Consider the following 9,698-nt stretch of genomic DNA (forward strand, 5'->3'; position numbering starts at 1 on the left):
CAATCGAGCCCGCGCCCACGGCAACCTGGCAAAGGCTGATGCCCTCTCCAAGCCCTCTCCAAGCCCTCTCTGAGCAGATTGCTTCCTCCTTGCTTAGACAATATAGCTCATCTTAATCCCTTTGCAAAGACAACTCCTAGGTACCTACAAGAGCAAACAAAGGAAAGGAATAAAAGGGTAAAAGGGCCAAATAAAAATGAAAACACGAAGAAAACACGAAAAACACAAAGAAAGAAGGAAAGATAGGAACTAAAGGAAAAAGGACCAAAAATAAGATAAGAAAGCATGAAAAAGGGATGAAATCATCCTAAAATACTACCCTATGAGGGCCATAAATGACACTCATCACTATGCTTGAAGAAATCTACCGGATGCTACTTTCCATGCTTGAGGAAAGTCAACAAATGAATTGATGGTTTTCTATGCTTAAAGAAACCACCGATAATACTTTACATGCTTGAGGAAAGTCGATAGGTGATTTTGGCAGTTTTCTATGCTTGAAGAAACCCACCGGTTGAGATACTTTCCTTGCTTGAGGAAAGTCGACATATGATGTAATCGCTGACTTCTTCGCTTTGAGAGATGACAACGACTGACAATTTTCCATGCTCGAGGAAAAACTTGTCTAATAAGATTGCAAGTCTCTGTGTATAGAGAACCTTGTGCCATGAAATGATGGTGATTCGATTGTCCCCAAACGTGGGCTATAGTTGGTTCGCTTGTCCCCGAACGTGGACTGTAAATGGTTCGCTTGTCCCCGAACGTGGGTTGTTAATGGTTCGTTTGTCCCCGAACGTGGGCTGTAATTGTTTCGCTTGTCCCCGAATGTGGGCTGTAGTTGGTTCGCTTATCCCCGAACGTGGGATGTAGATGGTTCGCTTATCCCCGAACGTGGGCTGTAGATGAGACCTACAAAATAAAATTTGCCGAGGGACTCGTATAAACTATGATTAACTTGACCAACTGACTTGATCAATCTTGAATTGACATGACATGACGTGTGTATGAATTTTAATTGTGTGTATATGTGTATTGGGTGAGTGTGTGCACAAACACAAAAATGCAAAAGCAAAATTTTTCGTCATTTTCTTCATGAGACAAGTGGAGGGTACCGACTTTCTCCCGAAAAAGAAAGACATGAAAACGGAACTTTTATTTTGGAACTTCCCTCGATGAGAAAATTTTGAAAAAGTTTTTAAATTTCCCCAAAAGAAAAAAAATATGAAAACGGGAAGAAGTTTTGAACTTCCTCATTGAACAAGATGAAATGAATTGTATGGATTAAATTGCTTCTCTTGAAAATAATGTATGCATGATGCATGTCCTTAGGCCAGGAGGCTAAGGAAAATTATATCATGTGATACGATAGATGAATGAACTTAGGTCATGGACCTAAGCATCATATATGGTGTAAAGGAACGATCTTGAACGTCGCATATAGATGAAATGATTATTGCATAATGAACGTTTCTTAGGTCAAGGAGCTAAGAACGGTATGCTTTGTATGATTACAAATCATTGATAGATAAATTTTGTTCAGCACATTATGCGATGCATGAAACAATGAATATTGCTCAGGTCAGGAAGCTAAGCAAGTATATAATGTTTCTTCTAATGAATGTTGTCTTGAAAGATGATGAAGCATACGCGGTAGGGAAACAAGATTTCCCGATAAAGGGCTCTTAAGGGAAAGATGATATGGCTATGTATGTGTGAAAGAAGTGCGTGAAAGAAGTGTGTGAAAGTGATACTAAGGTGATGGTGATGGAAGGAGATATGAGAAGAGTCGAAATGGTGACCCTTTAGGCTAGGTAGGCTAAATGATGTGCGTTCAAGCCCCCAATTCTAGCTCTAGATGGATAGGGTCATAGGGATAAGCATTGGATATTCTTTGACTCGGTCATGCATATGAATGTGGCCGCACCTCAATGTGAGGTTGCCTATGTATCCGTTAGGAATCAGGCCGAACGTAGCTCTAACCGAACTTTGCACAAGTGTATGTACACCTCAAAGAGGTCTTTCAAGGGTTGTAATGTTGTTAAGCTGATGGTTTAAGGAAGAAAGGGGTAAAAGGCTCAAGACCCGAGAGAAGCCCCCAAGATATGCAATTATGTATTGGACTTTGCAAGTTTTATTTTTCATATATTTTTTTGTTTTGAATTTTTTTTTAATCAATGTAGGCAATCTCATATATGCGGTCCATCACTCACTTAGCATTCATGTTTCTCAGGCACGGTACTAAGCACTAGATGAGAGACGCTATTTGAGACGTGTTCACATCGAAGACATTGCCTTTAGACATTTTTTTGTTTTATTTTTTTATTTTTTTTAGTTGAACTTTCTTTATGAATGTTACACAATTTGCAAACCTTCCCATCCTAGAATTAGGTGAATGTGGGTTGAATAAATGAAGCCAACCGTTAGACAAGGCTCAAAGTGGTTGATGAAGAAATGGATATGTGATTAAAAATGGTTTAAGGAAAATGACAAGATTACAAAGGTGCCTCAAATCATTGGTGTACCTTGTTTTTAGTTCGACAATTGATTTGATTTGATTTTATTTTTTTGCATAAGAAAGTTATGATCGAGATATAAAGGAATAATTCTCTTGTTATATTAATGGAAAAGGTGAATCAACAAACACAATGATCAAATAAAAGAAAGGGAAATCTATGCTAGACTAATGGGGAAAAGGGAAATGATTAAAAAAAAATATCATGAAATCTTGCATGATGAATTCGTTGTGCGCTTGGTCTTTATTACTTCTTGCTGCCTGGAGGGACATGAAGTTTGTTTTCATCCACCAAGTCTTGAATGACGTCCTTCAAATTCCAACATTGCTCGGTAGTGTGACCCCTTCCTTGATGGTACATGCAATGGGAATTGGGATTCCATTTGGCGCTCCTTTATTCAGATTTCGGCTCTGGAAATGGCCCAATAGGTGTGATCAAGCCTTGACCGTAAAGGCGATCAAAGGCCGCATCATAAGTCATTACTAAAGGAGTGTAAGTTCTTTTTTTCTTGGGCAATGGAGCATCAAGAGCTAACACTTCATTCAGAACAACTTGGCTTATATATATTGTTGGTAGTATTTTCGTTCTTAGAAGACGAAGAAGAAGGATGGTCATTCTTCTTGTTTTTCCAAGTGTTATTATTGTTACTACTTACTACCAGTAGTCTTTATTAGCTCATCCTCGATATTGATGCCGATTTTGTATACAGCTTCGAAAGAGTTAGTGGAAGAAATTCGAGATGTTCCCTATACTTGTGAGTCAGATTTTAAATAAAGATGTGAACCATCTCTATTTCTTTGGGAGGATCTACCAAGAGTGAAGCCATTTCCCTCCACCTGTTCAGATAAGCGGTCAAGCCTTCATTCTCTTTTTGTTTGAGAATGGAGAGTTCACATTCAGATGTTTTAGTTTGAATGTTACACTTGTAACGATTCATGAAACTGTCGGTGAAATCTTGCCAAGTCGCAGTACGCTTGGCATCTAGGGAATAAAACCATTGTTGGCAAGCATGTTCTTAGGAGAGAGGGAACACCGTAGGGAAGAGTGTTACGTCCAATCCCTTAAGATCCATGGTTGCAGAGAACGCCTTCAAATGGAATATTGGATTGTCAGTAGGCTTGAACTTTGGAATATCAGCAGTGGAGAACTTTTTAGGGAGCCTGTATTTCACATCCAAAGGAGTGGGAGGCTGTTCCACATAATTGAAATCCTCATAAATCTTACTCATTTGTTCCTTCAATTTGTCAAGGGTAGAAACAGTGACCTTGTTTTGTTCCATGGTAGTGACCCTAGTGGTTAGGGTTTCCATCATGGAAGACAGTGCCTTGATGGATTTGTTGATGTTCTCAATATCTTCCTTAGTGGCTATTGAAAGGTGATAAGTAATGTGGAGATGGCGAAGTTCTCTTTGAACGCTTCTTGGATTTAAGAGATTGTTGCGGTAATGAGTCAAACTGTATTAATCCACCCCTGCTCCTTGGCCAAGTACTGTGAAATAAAACAATTCACTTAATTGTTTGACTCATTTCTCAAGATAGGGAAGGAAGGGAAAAAATAGACATTTGAAAATAGGTGAGAATAAAATCCACTCATTTTTTTATTATGACAAAAAAAAAGGTGCATGAACCTAGTATACGATCATAAACGACATGGTGCACGACTCGAGTCGGAACATAAAGAAAGTGTGTGGACTATACTTAACTAGTGAGTGATTAAGTGATGTTATAAGACTTGTGGAATGATCGTATGGCTAAACATGTGAACAATAACCAAAATGACTAACACGTGGACCAAATTAGCACGGAAGACCAAAATAGGGGCTGATTGGACTTAAACTTGGGCGTCGTGTCGCGGCGCAACTGCCGTGTCACGGAAAACCTGCATTATGGCGCGGTATAGGTTGTCGTGACACGGTACTGATTGTCGTGACGCAACGTTTTTTGCTGTGTCACGGTAATTAGTTCCAGTTTTTTTTTTTAATTGATAGTCATAAATAATCCACCATAGACAAAGAAAGGTCATTACGGATGCAAAGAATAGTTCGCAACCTAAGGTCCAGTTCATGTTCCACTATGGTCAGGTTTTATTTGGTGTCAAAAGGGTACCATGGTTAAGAGTTTGGACGCGTTAGCAAGGCAACCCCCCTTGAGGGTGTATGCTAACGGGCGGCTCCGCGGGTTCATGATGAAATCGAACTCGACTCCATAGTTTGGGCGGATTTAAAAACTCGGATGAACCCTTATTGCCATGAGCGTTTTTGGGTTAATAGAGCTTAAATCCCCCGGGACTAAGACGTATGTAGAACACACACGTTTTTTTAGAAAAATCGAAGGAAGCTGACTGTGAGAAGAGAAATAAAGCAACTGGAAGGATTTCAAGACTGCCGTGACATAGAAAAATCTACCGTGTCACAGTGCCAAACACCGCGTGACGATGCCCAGCGCCGTGACACGGCAGTTAAGAAATCTGACCGGTGCCTCTATTTTCTTCGTTCACGACCAGGTTATCTAATTTTTTCTACGGGATAGACCTGAGATACGACGTTAAAACATCTATGCATATGCAAAAATGCCAAATTAATCACAAGAATACTTTTCAAGAATCTTTTAAGTCTCATCCGCTCATCTTAATTAAATACTAATCACTTAAATCAATAAATAACCAAGAATCCTCCCCAGTGGAGTCGCCAAATTGCAGGCGTCGTTCGAAGTGCGCCTACGTTAAAGCATGTTGTGAATATGTTTGGCACTCATAGGAAGTGAGAACTGAAATTACAATTAGGGACAATGATTAGGGACAAGGAAAGTAGGGAGCCGCCAACAAGTTTTTAAGGAACTTACAAGTTTTTAAGGAACTTGTAAACCATTCACGGATCATTTAAGGAAACCATGATTAAGGGACAACGAAGGCAACAACGATTGACCCGTGAAGGTTACACCCCATTCATAATCCATGAGATTACTAACTCCATATGGTTCGGAAACACAAAAGGAGGATCGGGGATGATGGTAAGAAGTGAGTCATGGAGTCACGTTCGCCCGTATTGGCATCTACTCGATTCTTATAGAGAAAAGTGATTCATGTGGTCTTAAAGGCATGTAAACAAAGATTCAATTTGCTCTAAACTATTATTAAACTAAATTGGTTGAATATTAATGCAACACATAATTCTAAAATATTAGTGATCACTTGAATCAATAATAACATTAAAAAGGAACCTAAACCGGTTGTCCAAATTATCTTATTTGGCGTGATTTTCAATTACATATTCCCTTTAAACATGCAATATGGTGATCATAATAATAATAGAATTGACATTAATATTGGAAGAAATTTAATAATAATAACGTTATAGTCAAATCAAATATAAAATAACCTAATCATGATACTAGCAATATTAAAATAAAATAAGTAATTAAATTAATTAATTACTTACGTTCGGTGCGTTCCTCTAAATTGCTACATCATGAGTAAATTGTTAGTAAATTCAATAAAAAATATAAATCAAATAAAAATTAAATTAAATAAAAAGTAGAGTTGATTTGGTCCAAATCCTCAGTTATTATACCTTTCACGCCTTGGTTTAAGGACGGAACCTCGGGTCAAGTATGAACTCCTTAAAGCACTTACGGGAAGAAGGGTGTAATGAAGAATATAGGTATAAGGCTTAGAATATGAGAGAAAGAAAAGAGAATGATTTTTGGTGTAAAAGAGAGAAAGAGAGAATGATTTGGTGCCCCGAATTGTAGAAAGGAGGGTGGTATTTATAGGGAAAATGAGCAGAGGGAACACACGGAACCCTGAAAAGATAAAACCCCTAAAATAGATTGTCATGACACGGCAAAAACTACCACAACACGGCAAAAATTGCCGTGATACGAAAAACTTTGTGTGACGCGACATACACTGGAGTGACGCGGGAAATTTTGACCTACGGGAGTAAAAACGCGTGAAGGGTTTACGCGGAAAAGACACGAGAAAATTCCATGACACGGCACACGTACCGTGACACGGAAGTGTCCACCGTGGCACGGTACATTCCACCATGTCACGGTAAAAAAGTGCGTGAGAAAATGCGGAAATTACACGAAAAAAGCCCCATGACACGGTGAGAAATATCGTGTCACGGCAAGAGGTACCGTGTCACGGCAAAAAGGTACCCTACCGCGGTGAAGTTTCACGCGAAAAAACATCAAAAATAGCACTGTGACACTTTTAAAGTACCGTGTCACGGCACTAGGCACCGTGCCACATCATCAGGTGCCGTGACACGGTGCTTTTACACTGTGCGGTAATTGCAGAACGTTTGTAAAATCATTATAACTTTTGATCCGTAACTCGGAATAAGGTATATAATATATCATTGGAAATCTTATCAAGTCTTCTTTCCAAACCAATCTCCTAAATCTCAGCCCAAGTAAAGGATCCTGGGGCGTTAATCAGGTCAAAATCATTTGTAGATTTTAATATATGGGCGTTTTAGTTGAAGGGTGTCGGTTTTGGACCGAGTTTAGTGTTTGGCTCATATCTTCTCCGTTTTAAATCGGAATTGGGCTTATGATATATGGTTGGAAATCTAATTTCAAAGCCTGTACAACAAAATAATAATTGGATAAAAGTTATTAGGACAAAAAATCAGTTTCTCTCAGTTTTGTGATGTGGACACGAAAAGAGGAAAACAAGATATGGTTTAGGGAAATGAGCTAGGAAATGAATTGGTTTATGAAATGTATAGGATAGAACATGGATTTAAGAACTCCAAATATTAAATACTCAACCCGATCAATAATGGCGGTGAAAGGTTGTTCATCATCGGGTTTGGTTTTGGGGAGACATTTTTAGGTGTCTACACAAGGCAATCATCCAAATCTGCCAGTTTGTGCTTTACCTGTGGGTAATTATATGATTAGGTATGAGTTATAAGACAAAAGAAGGCATACCCAAACCAAAATCAATAAAAAATCTAAGGAATGGAAATATTTAACTAACAGGTTTTTTTAGTTAAGTTGGTTGAACAACATTTTTCTGCTTCCCCTTTTGTGTGTTGTAGTCGGTTTCTGCCAATCATTTGTACCTGGTGTCCTTTGGTCGTCCACGTGGTTTTTTCCTAGTCTTAGGATCCTTCATAGAAACATTGGTCTGTTGCGAATTGGGTTTAGTAACAGAAACTGGTGTAACATGTTGGCCTTCTCGGGTGTTAGAACATGTCTTGTTTGAACCTATCTCAGATGGAGGGATGGGTGCTTTTGGCATTAGAGGAAGAACCTTCTTTTCCTGAAAAGAAGCCTTCTTATTTTTAACTTCCTCTGCAAGCTGAGTTAGCCTCTGTAAAACAAGATCAACCGTGTCCTCATTGGCAGTGGATGCTTCGTCACAAATACACTCAAACCGACTCATCAAATGGTTGAACTTTTGAACCTGTAGTGTCTTAGAAGGGGCATAGTAAGAGACTTTGACTCTAGTGTATGTGCTTCCTCACAATGTCTTTTCTCCACCTATCAAGGATGTACTTCTGTGGAATCTCAGATACCAAGTTTAGGTCATAAACGACAATGGTGTGCTTGCACAAAATACCAAATGTTTCAATTCCTGCAATCACATGACACGTCCTTCGTTAAACAGTTATAAGTTACACAATATAACCCGCGCCTCCCAGTCAATTTTTCCATCTTTGATCCTTCGAGGATTATCCAAACCCGATCCTCCAACATGTACTCAAAAACATATTTTTCAACTTGCCGCTTCTCCTTGGGGTAGACATACATCATACGGGCATACTCTTTTTGCACTTCTTGGAATTTGGCATCTGTATAGATTTTTTGGAACAATTTCTCCACCTTGAAATCGCTAACAAGGTGCAGAATGTACTTGGAGAACCTGACGTATGCATTTGTTTCATCCTTCACCCTCTTTGTTATTTCTCTTGTGTACTTCATAGGAAACTCAAACAACTTCGTGCTCCTGTTTACAAAGCCGTCAAAGAAGCTGTTAATACTTTCCACGCGTTGTAATGTTTTCATTCCCGCCCAAAAGTGCTCCTTCATGAATGAGGGAACGCACATGTGCCTTTCTTCATACAGATCAGTTAACCATTGATTTTCCTCCAGTTCATATGTTGTATTAAATGAGTTCTATCTGTTTTCAAATTCCTTGGGTGTGAAACTTTCATATACAAGAGCCTTTAGAGGGCATTCACTACTACAAAAATGGCCAATGAGACCTATAATCAGTCTCTTTGATATAAGAGACCTGATATTAGAGATAACAGGTCTATAAAATGTCAAAGGACCCACATGAGATAGAGGGACGAAAATAAGAGACCTGTTGGTTTGCTGAACAGGTCTCTTATGTTATAAGGACCCATCAAAATTCTCGTCATTTTTTTTTAAAAATGTTTTCCTTTCTTAATTCTTATTCATTTATACAGCTCATTATTAGTCATATCTCATGACTATTTTCTCGTTCCCCCTTATATGCCTCTTTCTCTTTCACCCTTATCACTTAACTCATCTCATTCTCGTGTGTTTTTCCCTCACGAAGTAATTGATCGCGCCACTAATTCCTCCTCATTAACGGCGCTGCTGCATCCTCCTTCAACGCCGGCGTTGCCTTCTTCTTTTAATTCAAATTTGAAGCTTTCATGTAAATTTTAACCATAAATACTCCAGATCTAAAGTCTTATAGTCAAATTTGGCCAAATAATTCTACAATTGAATTAGTCTTGAAAAGGTATGTTTCCATATCAATTTAATTCTAATTTTTTTTTGGGTTGGTGACAAGTTGTTACTATGGCGGTGGTTTCTGGTTTGTTTGTGTTTTTTGTTAAAAGGTTGTTCTGGTTTAGATTGGGTAGTTTTTGGTTTTTTCACGGGTGGATAGTGTTTTACGGGATTAGGATTGTTTTTCACGGGGTTGGGGTTGGGTCGGTTTATGACGAGGTTGGGTCGGTTTATTTCGGGGTCGGGATGGTTTTCGTAAGGGTGGGTGTGGTTTATACGAGGGTTGGGGTGGTTTTAATGGTGGTGTGGGTGGTTTGTACGGGGTTAGGGCTTAGGGTTAGTTTATACAGGGTTGGGGTAATTTTGGGTTTTTTCTGGTGAGGGTGGTTTTCTTGGTGGTGTGGTGGTTTCTACGGTATTGTTAAGCGAGGTTAGTTGAGGCCTTTGTTATTGATGATATTTTCTT

The sequence above is a fragment of the Chenopodium quinoa genome, unplaced genomic scaffold (assembly GCF_001683475.1).
Source record: "Chenopodium quinoa cultivar QQ74 unplaced genomic scaffold, ASM168347v1, whole genome shotgun sequence".
Lineage (NCBI taxonomy): Eukaryota > Viridiplantae > Streptophyta > Magnoliopsida > Caryophyllales > Amaranthaceae > Chenopodium > Chenopodium quinoa.